Consider the following 13,722-nt stretch of genomic DNA (forward strand, 5'->3'; position numbering starts at 1 on the left):
GTAAGGGTGATCGTGCATACATGACTGAGTAGATACGAGGAGGGGGTTGGGGTAGTAATGTAGTGCTGGTTCAGAGAGCTTGAAGCAATTAGCTTACCCTTATACATTTCTTTGTATTCTTTTGGATTATTTATTTTGGGAGCTTATGGGCATGGTACCCTAGTGAAGGAGTGTATTTTGTTGTACGAATATTATGTATTTATATATAGGAGAGGCCTCACTAGTACATTTTATCAAGATATAAGTTCTAGGTTCCTTTATGTATCTCGTATGTACTTATCGCACCCCTACATCATGTCGTCACATGTTAAACCTAGATGTATCTCAAGATCAGGGCGTGACAATATAAATGTAGTTATAGGGTTTATCCATAAGGTACCAATACACAAATTTACATGTAAATTCTTGAAGAATCAAATAGTTCTAGACTATAGAATAGCCTCTCAACTTGATTGATGCATTCACTTTATGGCTTGAAACAATCTGGGCGCATTTGGTATATCTGTATAAGTGATTGGACCAGTCAAGGATATGTGAATAAACTATGCCACTTATGTGTTCATTAAGAAGTATTCTAGATTTGCTAGAGTTGCAGTTTATATCGATGACATATAAATCTCACTAAGACTCTAGAAGAGCATGAGAAAACTGCTTCACACCTGAAATAAAAATTTGATGTGGAGGATCTTGGGTAAAATCGTTCATGTCTGGACCTAAAGTTCGAGCATTGTTCTAATGACATTCTAGTCCACATATCGAACCGCATTCAAAATGTGTTGCTTTTGAGTACAGGCATGAATGTTCACATGCTAGGTGCAAATGAGACCCTTGAAGAGGTTTTGGAACCCAAAATTTCATATCTAAGTCCAACTTGCACTTTATTGTACTTATCTCATTAGAAAAGGAAGGACATCTCATTCTTTGTTGATCTGTTGGTAAAGATGTAGCACTGTGCCTACATGTTGCAACTGAATTGGCATTAAAGATGTTTTTACGTAACCCTAAAGGTACTATTGATTTGGGTTTAATCAGACTGATGTATGTAACGACCCGTCCCCAAATATTACAATTTTTATAATTTTAATGTGCGAATTTACGAAAATGCCATTCGAGGCAAAAATGTTGACTTTTGTTGGCCGCATTGTCGTGTCACGTAAGACCCGTTACATTGACATATTCTTGTAGTACTCGCCATTACAAATGCATGGGTGTAAGCGGAATTGAATTTGGAGCTAGAACGAAGATTTTATGAAATTTAGAACGATAGGGGCATTTTGGTAATTTCAAAGTAGAGATATTTTCCACTTTGGACCATTCCTGCGCTAACACGTGGCAGAAGTACTATGCTTCACCGCCGTCCACAGTGGTGCCTGCGAATTTTTCGGTGACCCAACTTAACGTGTGGCCTTCAGGGCGGCCGCTTTGTGGCAGCGCGTGCAGCGGCGTGTGGGGGAACTCGAGGTCCCTCCTTAGGTTTTTCGACGTGCCAAACCCGAATTCCCTGTCCGTTTTCCCAAATTCGACCGTTTGCGTAGAGTTTTACTAAATGATCCCTATTTGTGTTTAGGTGCGTCGGTGGGAAGTGGCACCATCCTCCGAGTAGTTATTCGGTAGCGGAATACTTGTGAGTGGACCCCTTCTAAACTTGCATGTTTTTATAAAATAGTAGTCTTACATGCATTGCATATTTCATGAATGGAGCATGATTTATAATATGTTTTCCGGAGTTTCATACTTATGTTTGATTTTGAATTGCTTTTTATAAAATATGTATAATTTCTCGAATTTACGTTCTACAGAAGGTTATGAATTATTAGGTTTTCGTATATGAAATTTTATGGATTATGAATACGATTTCTTTTGCGGATTTATGAATATGTGCTTGTAAACACGGAAATTCTTGAAACAAGAACAACGTGTACAAAATAATATTTGTATTAATGATTTAGGGGTTACAATCTCTTCTACAAATTTAGCCTCTGATTCTATCTTTGTAATGGGTAGATTTGTTGTTGTTGATCCAAAGGGCCGTCGGGGCTTGATCTTTAGGATGAACGGATGATAGATGATGAATACTTTCTTCAAGAGCCGTCGGGGCTTGATCTTGACTTAGTGGAAGTTTCTTCAAGGGGCGTTGGGGCTTGATCTTGAAGGAGGATTTTGACGAAGAACGAAGAGGGCTTTCTTGATTCTTCGGAATTTGCTTGAAAGCTTTAGAGTTTCGAGGCTTCAAGGCTTTGGTGTGGTGTGAATTCTCTTCCAATTTGGGAGTAGAGAAAGTGTATGTAAAATCCTCTGCTTGATTCTTTGATAGATGAGCCTATTTATAGGCTTTGGGAATGAATCACCACCATCCATTTGTTTTGGTGGATGTTGTAGGTGAAACTTGGTGGATGTTGTAGGTGAACTTGGGTGGATGTTGTAGGTGAAGTGAATGAAGGTTGTAATTTTAATACAATGGTCAACATTTATTTCACCAAAATTTCAATGTTTACAAATGTAATCTTAATGCAATGGCTAACATTTATGCCACTGAAATTTCAATGTCTACAAATGCCCCCACTTCAAGGCACGTTGTATACATGTGCTTGTTACATGTAGAAGATGCGCTTTGAAGTCCCTTAATGTAGTTGTCGATCCAAGGGCCGTTGAAGCTTGATCTTGAACTTTGAATTTGGACCACAAGGAGCTTTACGTGGTAGATGATCTTTGGCTTTGGTAGTGAATGAATCGGCACGTATTTTGTTGCGCTCGTTGACTTTCCACAGCTTTGATCTTGAACTAGGTTGGAGGAGTTTTCTGGTTTCCTCCAAAGGACTTTCCACAGACTTAATCTTGAACTGGATTTGATTTAAGGGTGGTGGGCACTTGATCTTGAATCGGCCTTGTGATTTCTTTAAGGGCCGTTGAGGCTTGATGTCGAACTTAAACATGACCACGAGCAGTTTCAGGACACGCATGCTTTGAAAGATCAAGGAAGTTCACAACATTTTTATATGAACCCTGAGCAGTTTGGTCAATGGTATGATCTTCAAGATTGATGGGCTCTTCTTCCAGTTGGTGACTTGATCTTTAAGGATTATCAAGACTTTGCTCTTTGGTGACGGTGCCAGCGAAAGGTTGTTGAAGCTTCTCGAGCTCTTTGGTTAGAGCAATGGTGTCCAGCTTGGATCTTTACTTGAACTCCTTCGTCTGGATTATGCGATTATGCGGGGAAGGGCTTCGTGCTACATGATTTGTTCCAGCTCGTTGTGTTGCATTCTTTTCTGCTTGTTTCTTTTGCATAGCTGAAGTGGTGTGCAACCCTTTGCCTTTAAATGGTTCTTGGGAGCACCACCTCTCAGCAACTCACTCATGCTTGGCAGCTTCAGTGCAAAGAGCCGATGTCAACAGATCCACACTCCTGAAGCATTCGCTGAGGGAATTTGAGACATATCAGCAGTTGAAGATGAGCACTCGAGAGCAACGCTAGGTAAGTAACTAGGCAAAGGTTCCGGGCAATCAGTTCCTGATCGGACGTTTAATTTCAGGTTCCGACTCATTGCTTCCTTTCTCCTTGTTCTGCAGGCAAGAGAAAGGGCAGAGGAGAAGATGGGGGAAGAGCATGATATGAGATACCTTTTCTTTCGACCCCGATGATATGAGATACTTTTGCTTTTGAAGGAGTAGCGGACGATCAGCACATGTATTCGTTGCGCTTGTCTCCACATGCTTCGAAGCATCATCTTCACCTGCATCATCTGTTTTCCAGGCAGATGTGGTAGACGAAGAGGAAGCATAAGATGTTGAAGATGAGTATTCGAGAGCACGACTAGGTGAGCAATCAGGGAAGGGGTTCCAGGCAGTCGGTTCCAAGTCGGAAGGTTGATGCCAAGTGCCGGTTGATTGTTCTTTTTCTCCTTGTCCTGCAGTGAAGAGGGAAGACAAAGAAAAGGATAGGAAGAAAGCATGCTATGAGGTACTCTTGCTCTCAACCCTAGTGATATGAGATACCTTTACTCTAGTGCGACTGGGTTGATGAGGTGTTTCCAGGGAGGAAGAAAACCGAGTATGTTGAGAGGTTTTAGTTGCAGATGTGTTCTTGGCAAGGAAGAAGAGTCAGGTGTTTGTATTTTCAGGGAGGAAGAAAGCTGAGTATGGTGAGAGGTTTGGTTGCAGATGCTTTCTTGGCAAGGAAGAAGAAGAGTTAGGCGTTTTGGATGTGTGCCTTGCCATAGAGGGTGAAGGTCGACCTATATAGGGGTTTTCTAACAGCAGGTAGTGGTGCGGATGTGGCCTTGTCACCCACGCTTGTCGGCATAAGTGCGGTAGTTGACATAATGGACTTCACACATTTTCAACTTTGTCAGTGATTTCTGACAAAGTTGCACGTGATAGCCGAAAGCTGAGATTGTGTCTGAAAAGTGTCGAGGGACTTTACGCAGGAAAATTTGGGTTTTGAAATTCGGAGAGTGGTGTCTCTTCGATTTTTGAACAAATGGTTGTGTTGCCTCTCCTTTTTAAAAAGGCGTCAATTGTATTCAACGTGCACACTTTGAAGATTAAATGCCCGTGAAAAAATTATCCCTGCTGCATTTTTGAGATTTTGCTTCATCCAACCTTTTTCTTTTATCATTTCTGAAAATGGCTTGTCCTTTCAACATTTGCTTAGATTTAAGTCTTGGGAGCGATGCGGGCGTGCCGCGTCTAGGTGATATATGGTGCCCGTCTTTCATATCTTCTAATGGCCCTCTTACAGTTGAAGACTCCGTGATGAGGGATGCAACAACGACTACAGTCGTAGCTAGGAACCTCATTACTCCTAGAGATAATAGGTTGCTTTCAAGGCGATCCGATGAGTTGGCTATCCAAGACTCCCTGGCTTTCAGCATTCAGTGCGCGGGCTCTGCGTCCAACATGGGCCAGCGTCTACTTGCTCGAACTCGCCAAGTTGAATCATTGACGGTCGAGGTTGAAAGCCTTAGACGAGAGATCAAACGTCTCAAGCGCAAGAATCGAGAGTTGCGCATGCTTGCAAATGATTATTCGACGAGCATGAAGAGAAAGCTTGATCATCTGCAGACGTCTGAAGGTCGGATTCAAAGCGACCATCAGAAGTTTGTGGCTTTCTTCCAGAGGCACCTTTTGCCTTCGCTTTCTGGCGTTCAACCGATCATTGAGGCGCCACATGATCAATCTTTAGTGCCTTCTTCTTCTAGGGTTCAACCGAGTGTTGAGGCTTCATGTGAGCAACCGTTGTGAAGTCTCCGTCTTTTCCCTTTTTGCTTTTCTTTTTTTTTATTTATATTTTTTTTTATTTTTTACGCACTTGTAATTTCTTAGAGATATTAATGGACATGCTTTATTTTATTCAGTATGTTGTGTTGAAACGCAAATAAAACGTATATCTGACTAAGATGTATTACTTCCGTATGCACCCACTTCCTTTTAGATGGTGACTAGTGCACCCATTTCCTTTTAGATGGTGACTGGAAGCATCATTTTGTCACCACCACCCATTTCCTTTTCCATTATTGACTTGCTAATAGTAATATACACTCATGAGTGGCTTGACGATAGCACGATTGGGTTTCTTGGTACGTGCTTGAATTGGCATAGAATATCATTCCTCTTTAGAAAAAAATGTGAGCTCCACCTTTGTAATACGACTTTGTAACCAAATCATTCCTTTAAAGAAATAAAGTATTCATATTTTGAATTTGCTCTTTATTCTTCAAAGTGTTTGTGTTTTTGTTGGTGATGTGATTGTACTTGAAGTTTTAAGTTGCCTACGTACCCCCGGTTGATGAGGGATCAAGTCATAACGTAGTTCAAATGAGCAATGAATTTTTTTTTATATTTTTTATGGTGATTTTGATGATGATTTTACTGTACACAGTTTATGCTCTTGCGGGCCAGGAGCTTTGTGCCGTGTGCGGTTTAGGCTCATGCAGGCTAGGAGCATGGGTCGTCGCCTTTTAGGGGTAGTAGCGCTTCAAGAATCTGCCATTGATGGGGCCGATCTTCAAGCCGTCTTCTGCCATGATTAAGTAGGCACCGTTCGTGTAGACCTCTTGTATTACGTATGGTCCATCCCACTTTGATGTGAACTTGCTTTTTGTCTTGTGAGTTGTGATGATAGGCCTTCGTAATGCAAGGATGAGATCTCCAGTTTGGAAAGACCATGGGCGGACCTTCTTGTTGAATGCCTTGGATAGCCGTGCTTGGTAGCATTCCAAGTGTTGTTGAGCTTCGAGCCTTCTTTCGTTAAGTGCTTCTAACTCTTGAAGGCGCAACTTTGCATTGTCTTCATCAGTCAAGCCTTCTTGTATAGCCATCCTTAGTGAGGGGATTTGACTTTCTAGCGGTAGAACAGCTTCCACGCCATATACGAGAGAATAAGGGGTAGCTTGGGTAGAAGTCCTATGCATCGTCCTATATGCCCAAAGTGCTTCGCTTATTCTTTCGTGCCAGTCTCTTTTTGTTCGACCGATCACCTTCTTTAAGAGGTTGCACAATGTTTTGTTGAATGCTTCTGCAAGACCGTTGGCCGGAGCATGATACATGGAAGACTTGTGCTGCTTGAACTTGTATTTCTCACAGAGCTCGTCTACAAGTCGGTTGGAGAACTGTTTTATATTGTCAGTGATAATGTAACGAGGCACACCATATCTGTGGATGATATGCTCTTTGATGAAACGGACAACGGTTTCCTTTTTTACTTCCCTTAGGGGTATGGCTTCAGCCCACTTGGAGAAGTAATCTGTTGCAGCTAGGATGTAAGCTTCTCCTGCAGATGACTTTGGAGTAATTGGTCCTACGACGTCCAATCCCCATGCATCGAATGGCCATGAAGTAGCTGTAGGGTGTAATGGTTCAGGTGGTTGATGTATGAAGTTGGCGTGGAATTGGCAGGCTTGGCACATTTTGGCATGTTCCAGGCAATCCTTCACCATGTTTGGCCAGTAGTAACCCATTCTTTTGAGCTGGAAATGTAGCTTTGGTCCAGATTGATATGCCCCGCACACGCTTGAGTGTGCTTCTTCCATGGCTTGATTGGCTTCTTCTTCACCTAGGCATCTCAGAAGTACTCATTCGAAAGAGCGCCGGTAGAGTGTTTCTTTGTAGTAGAGGAAACGAGGTGCTCGTCGACGTATTTCAGAGCGGTGTCTAGAATCATTTGGAAGTTTTCCATACTCTAAGTAGTCAATCAACGGTTGTCTCCATTCTTCAACATCGACTGGAAGTACTGAGATGACATTTGTATCATCTAGTAGCATTTCGATGACGAGAGGGATGACCCATCTTTAGCAAACTGGCACGTCTGCAGCTTCTTCTTCTCCTAGTGTCATACTCGAGGCTAGGTTGGCGAGAGCGTCTGCCCTTTGATTTTCTTTTCTCGGCACATGTTCTAGTGTTACGGCCTTGAACTTTTGTAGCAGCTGAGTTGCCAGTCGGAAGTACGGAACGAGATCATTTTTCCTCACCTCATATTCAGTTAAGAGTTTATTAATTATGAGCTTGGAGTCGCCATATACCTCAAGGGTTGTGATTTCCATGTTGATCGCCATTTGGAGCCCGATGATTAGTGCTTGGTACTCAGCGACGTTGTTGGAGCATAATTCGCTTAGTTGGAATGAATAAGGTAGTATTTACCTTTATGGCGACATGAATACTATTCCTGCCCCCGCTCCGTCTGCTCATGCGGATCCGTCGAAGAACATCGTCCATGTCGGGAATATGTCGATGTAAAATACCTCCTCGTCAGGCAAGTCGTCTGAGATTTTCCAATCGGCTGGGATTGGATGATCGGCAAGGAAGTCTGCTAATGCTTGTCCCTTGACGGCTTTAGCTGGGACGTAGATAATCTCGTATTGATTGAGAAGCAATGCCCATTTAGCTAGTCGCCCTGTCAAAACTGGCTTGGACATGACGTATTTGACCGGGTCAGCTTTAGCAACCAAGTGGATGGTGTAAGCATGCATGTAATGTCTGAGCTTCTGGATGGCAAACACCAAGGCAAGGCACATTTTTCTATTGGGGAGTAGTTTAACTCAGCGCCGGTGAACGTTCGACTTAGGTAGTAAAACGCTCATTCTTTCTGGAATTTGATTTCCTGTGCCAAGAGTGCTTTCACTGAACTTTCCTTAGCGGCGATGTACAATATGAGTGGTTTCCCGGGCACAAGCGCCCCCAGGACATGTGGACTTGATAAATATTTTTTTATGCTTTCAAAAGCATTGTGGCACGCTTCGTCCCATACGAACAGAACATCATTTTTCATGAGTCGACTAAACGGTTGACAACGCCCTGCACGGTTGGAGATGAAGCGTCTGATGAAGGCTAGTCGTCCTTGTAGACTTTTCAGCTCGTGCAGGTTTCTTGGCTTGGGCATGCTTTGAATGGCCTTAATCTTTGATTGGTCCACTTCAATGCCACGGTGCTTGACAATGAAGCCGAGGAACTTTCCCGAGGTGACGCCAAACGCACATTTTAACGGGTTCATCTTGAGGTTGTATTTTCGCAGCCTTTTGAACACTACTCGCAAATCCTTTAAGTGATCTGATCTTCTCTTTGTTTTGACCACCACGTCGTCCACATAACATTCTACGTTTTTGTGCAGCATGTCATTGAAGATTTTCTGCATCGCTCGTTGATATGTGGCTCCAGCGTTCTTTAGACCAAAGGGCATCACCTTGTAGCAGTAGATACCTTTTGGAGTGTGGAATGCTGTTAGTTCCTCATTTTCAAGAGCCATACGAATTTGATTGTATCCAGAAGAGCCGTCCATGAATGACAGTGCCTCGTGGCCAGTGGTTGCGTCCACCATGATTTCGATGATCGGCAAGGGAAAGTCGTCTTTTGGGCAAGCGTCATTGAGGTCCTGGAAGTCTACATAAACACGTATTTGTCCAGATTTCTTAAGGACGATGACGATGTTGGAGATCCACTTGCGGTATTGCACCTCTCGAATGAAGCCTGCTTCGATTAGCTTGTCAATCTCTACCTCGATTTGTGGAATGAGCTCGGATCGATAGCGCCTTTGAGTTTGCTTTATCGGTCGTATTCCAGGCTTAACTGCAAGATGATACACAGCGATGATAGGGTCAAGGCCGGGCATTTCCTTGTAAGTCCAAGCAAAGACGTCTTTGTACTCTGATAACAGTTGGTAATACTCCTCTACCTCGTCCGCACTTAGCAGCGCACTCACGAAGATAGGTTTCTGCTCCTCTTTTGTGCCTAAGTTGAGCTCCTTGAGATCATCAACCGTGGATTGCCCCCCATCCTCGAGTTGCGGTGGCGCAGCAGTGACATCTTCTTCGGGGATCTCATCTTCTTTGCTTTCTTGGATCGTAATGTGGAAAACATCTTGGGATTCCTCTTCGGTGTCATCTTTCCGGGTGTTGTAGTTACAAAAATCTATGCAAGCGCGAAGTTCCCCTGATTTTTTAAAGGCAACATTTAAGTTCCGTCCTACGTGCATGACCCCTTGAATTAGATCACCTTCGATCATGTTGTCGATCTCAGCTTCATCTAGGCTTGAAGGTGTATTAATAATGGTTTCTTGCCCCCTTTTCGATTGGTGCATTTGTGAATGCGACGTATGCTTCACGTGTAATTTCTTTGAAGTGACATGAGTCATTCCTTCAACTTTGCTTGACTTGGAGCATGCCCCTAGCGGTTGAGGCGACGACTTTGAGTCAAAAGAGCCAAAAACGACGTCTTCCTTAGAGGTTTTATCTCCTTTGTCTTTTTGGATCGTGACGGGGAAGATGTCTTGGACCTCCCCTTCAGTGTCGTCCTCTTGGGCTGGTTGGCATGAAGATCGTCCAGTGTGGATGATGGTGCGCTTTCTTACTTTCAGTGGTCCATTTGTGTCCACCTCCAAGATTGCTTGGTGCTTCATCTTTGAAGGAATTGAGCTTCGAATATCACCCTTTTCTGCTAGCCTGTCGAGCTTTTCTTCCTTTGACGTTGTCTCCCTATTTCTAGAAAACTTCCTGTTGTCTTCAAGTCTTCCTAAAACTGACCGTCGAGGAAGAGAGCTAACCGTGTTGCTTTGCTTCTTAGGTTTTGACAACCTTTCAAAAACAGAGTCTTGGGATGTTGGCATGTTGAGCCTCTTGAAAATGGAGGTTCGGTTTTGACCATCAATGTGATTAAGTGCTGACATTTTGGGTCTTGAACGATTCATCCTATCGAAGACTGACGTCCGATGGGCGAATTTAGGCTCCTCTTGATCTTGCTCAATGCTCACGCTGATGTGTTGAGTGCTAGCATTTTTCACTTTGCTTGAAATCTTCACGGGTGCATTTGGTGTAAAGCCAAGTCCAGCTTTGTTGTTTTCAACTCCGTAACCATGCTTCTTCAACTTCTTTTGAGTCTCGGTGAGGTCACGTTCTTTATTTTTAACGGTATTTGAAACCTTCTTTCCATGATTCGAAGAAGAAGCGAAGTCGTACCCAGCTTTCGACATGAGTTTGTAGGCGTTTGGGTCAAAACCTTCTTCGGTCCTCTAGGTTGGGAGAAAGCTTGGTTCCACCCCCTTTGGTAGAGCTTTTATGAAGCCTTGTGGTAGTCTTGCAACCTTAATGTCGCCTAGCTGTGTCAGAGGCAAAACTGCATTCGTCTTGAGCAACTTTACATTATCCATATGCCGCTGTGCGTCGGCTTTGCTTGCTCCAGTTTCGAACGGAGATTGACCATTCTTTATTCTCGACATCGGGATGTATTGGAAGACAGGTATGTTTGGTCTATTTGAGGGTGTCTTACTCCCTCTGGTTGTTGCAGGTTTAGCAAGCTCATCATCGTTTTTGCTTGAAGACGGCATGGCTTCTTTTTCTTGCTTCTTGGGCATGGCTTGCCACTCCTGCTTTTTAGGTGTTGCTTTGCCCGTGGATTTGATATCTTTTGGAAGAGCTTCGGGTACCATGTCTTCATCCATGTAGAACTTGGCATCTGCGAAATGTGATTCGGGTTCGGTGATGGTTTGGTGTCGCCATAAATCACCTTCACTCATTCTCGGTAGAATTTTAAGCATTGGTGAAAGGTGGACGGTACTACTCCATTCGTATGGATCCAAGGCCTTTCTAAGAGCAAGCCGTAGGAAGTTCTTGCATCAATCACGTGGAATATCGTGCTTGACTTGAGTTCACCAATAGTCATCTCCACTCGGATCATGCCCATCGCTCTTTGTCCTCCTTGATTAAAACCTTGGATTAGTAGACGACTTAGGGACAGTTCATCTGCCTTGATGCCGATTGTATTCATTGTTGACTTTGGCATGATGTTTATGGCTGATCCACCATCCACAAGCATGCAGTTGACTTTGTGCTCCCTTACGTACCCAGAGACGAAGAGAGGACGGTTGTGAGGCTTGGATCCTAACAGCAAGTCTTCGTCGGTGAAGTGGATTGCGTCCTCGATGGCACAACATGTGGCACATTCATGTGGCCGAAGCTTCAAGCCTTCGTCTTTGCTTTCTTACATTTCGTGGTCATTGGGACTTTCCAAGACCGCTGCTAATGCGTTTCGCATCTTCTTTGGCAATCGTAGCGCTTCCTCAATGCTAAAGTGTGTTGGCAGACCTTCTTCGAGCGTGAGGGTTTTTTCTCCCTCAGTGGTGATATCTTTGCCTTTTGAAGGTTCTTTCATTTCTACTTCGACCATATGGCATGTAACGATAGTGCACTGTTGGAAGAAGTCATTCGGGAAGTACTCGGGCAAGGAGATAGGAATGCGTGGCTCTTGCTCCATGGGTTCCCCAACATACGTTGGCTTATCAACTTTTACGTTTCTTTTGGGCTTCCTACTGTTGCGGCGACGGTGTTTTCTCACTTGTTCCACCTTTGGTCTTATGGCTTGTGGTTTTGGTTTTGTTGTTTTTTTTGTAGGTCACCAATGTCCATCATTCTTCATCATCGGTATGTGCATCTTGTTCGTTTGCCCCCGGCGATGGTTGTGTAGAAGGCGCCATGTAGCTTGCGCATTGATAGGAATGGTCGGGTGTCGCTTGGAGAGGCACGGGATCGAAGGATCCAAACGCCACTGTAGTAGTATGTGTTGCGGCTGTGTCTTTAAGGTCGAGCTTGATTCTCCCTTGTTGCGCTAGCTTCATAATGAGTTCTTTAAGGACGAAGCACTTTTCCACATGATGGCTCACGATACGATGGTACTTGCAGTACCTAGGATCATTCGTTCGATTCATTTCTTCAGGGCGCTTGCACTCTGGTAACTCAATCACCTTCTTTTCCAGCAAGTCATCTAACATTGCATCCACGTCTGAGTCAGGAAAAGGGTACGTCTTTTGCTCCAACTCTCTTAAGGTGTTTTTATACTTGTCTTGGGTGCGAGAAGGCTCACTTCTCTTTGTCTCCTTTGCCTTGATCTTGGAGGAAATCTTGATAGGCGCAGAGGAGGTCTTGATAGGCACGGATGAGGTTTTGATGGGGGTAGTGTTGACGATAAAAGTTTCCTTGGCGGGCTTTTTTCCTGTCTTGTCTACACTCGGGGCAAACACCTTATCCTTCTTGAAGTGGGTGATCGGCTCATTCTTTCCATGATTGACGATACTTAGCTCCATGTCGTGGGAACGAGTTGCCAGCTCCTCAAATGTTCTTGGTTTTATGCCTTGGAGAATGTAATGTAACCCCCAGTGCATGCCTTAAACACACATCTCAATGGCAGAGGTTTCAGAAAGCCGATCTTTGTAATCCAGACTTAATGAACGCCATCTATTGATGTAGTCGATGATAGGTTCCTCATTTCACTGTTTCGTACTGGTCAGCTCCAGCATGCTTACGGTGCGGCGCGTGCTGTAGAAGCGGTTGAGGAATTCCCTTTCTAGCTGATCCCAACTGTTGATAGACTTGGGCTCGAGGTCGGTGTACCAGTCAAAGGCGTTTCTTTTCAGCGAGCACACGAACTGCTTGACGAGGTAGTCTCCCTCTGTTCCAGCATTGCTGCAGGTTTCAATGAAGTGGGCGACATGCTGCTTCGGGTTCCCCTTTCCATCGAACTGCATAAACTTTGGTGGCTGATAACCCCTCGGCATCTTCAAAGCATCAATCTTCTTAGAATAAGGCTTTGAGTATAGTACGGAATCATGTGAGCTTCCTTCATACTGTGCCTTGATAGTGTTGGCGATCATCTCCTGCAGCTGCTGGATAGAGAGATATCCCATGAGCGTCGCCGCTTGGTCTGGCTTCAGCTTTTCTTCGACGTTCTCCACTAGAGGCTCCTCATCCTCGTCGTTTTCCTTCTTTACTGGATTATCCCCTTGCCTGACTTTCTCATCGAGCTTTGCATCTAGTTGGTTAATGAGTGCTGCGATTTGCAGGTCTTTGTCCTCTACAGTCCTTGTGAGTTTTGCGATTGCTTCATTCATCTGAGCCAACTGCTCCTCAATTGAAGTCGCTCCAGTAACCATGACTTGCATAGCTATGCCGCTGCTTGAGTCGGCATCGGAAAGTAAGGATTCAGAGTACTTCCTCTGGCTTTCCTCTTTTGGCGCCCTAAGCGAGGCCAGGGTGATCACCGGTTCGTGCCTCGGGTGCTCTTGTGCCTTCGGCGGAGTTGATGCAGGGGCGGAAGAGGCGGCAGAAATAGCTTTTGCCTTGCTTCGAGTTATGATGCCTGAAGTGACGCCCCCTGCCGTGATGACACTCTTGTTTCTTGCATCGGCAGCGAGAACAACTTGGGCCTTCTTTGACGCCATTTGTGCTTGTTGCGGATTCAAAGATA

The sequence above is a fragment of the Malus sylvestris genome, chromosome 10, assembly GCF_916048215.2.
Source record: "Malus sylvestris chromosome 10, drMalSylv7.2, whole genome shotgun sequence".
Lineage (NCBI taxonomy): Eukaryota > Viridiplantae > Streptophyta > Magnoliopsida > Rosales > Rosaceae > Malus > Malus sylvestris.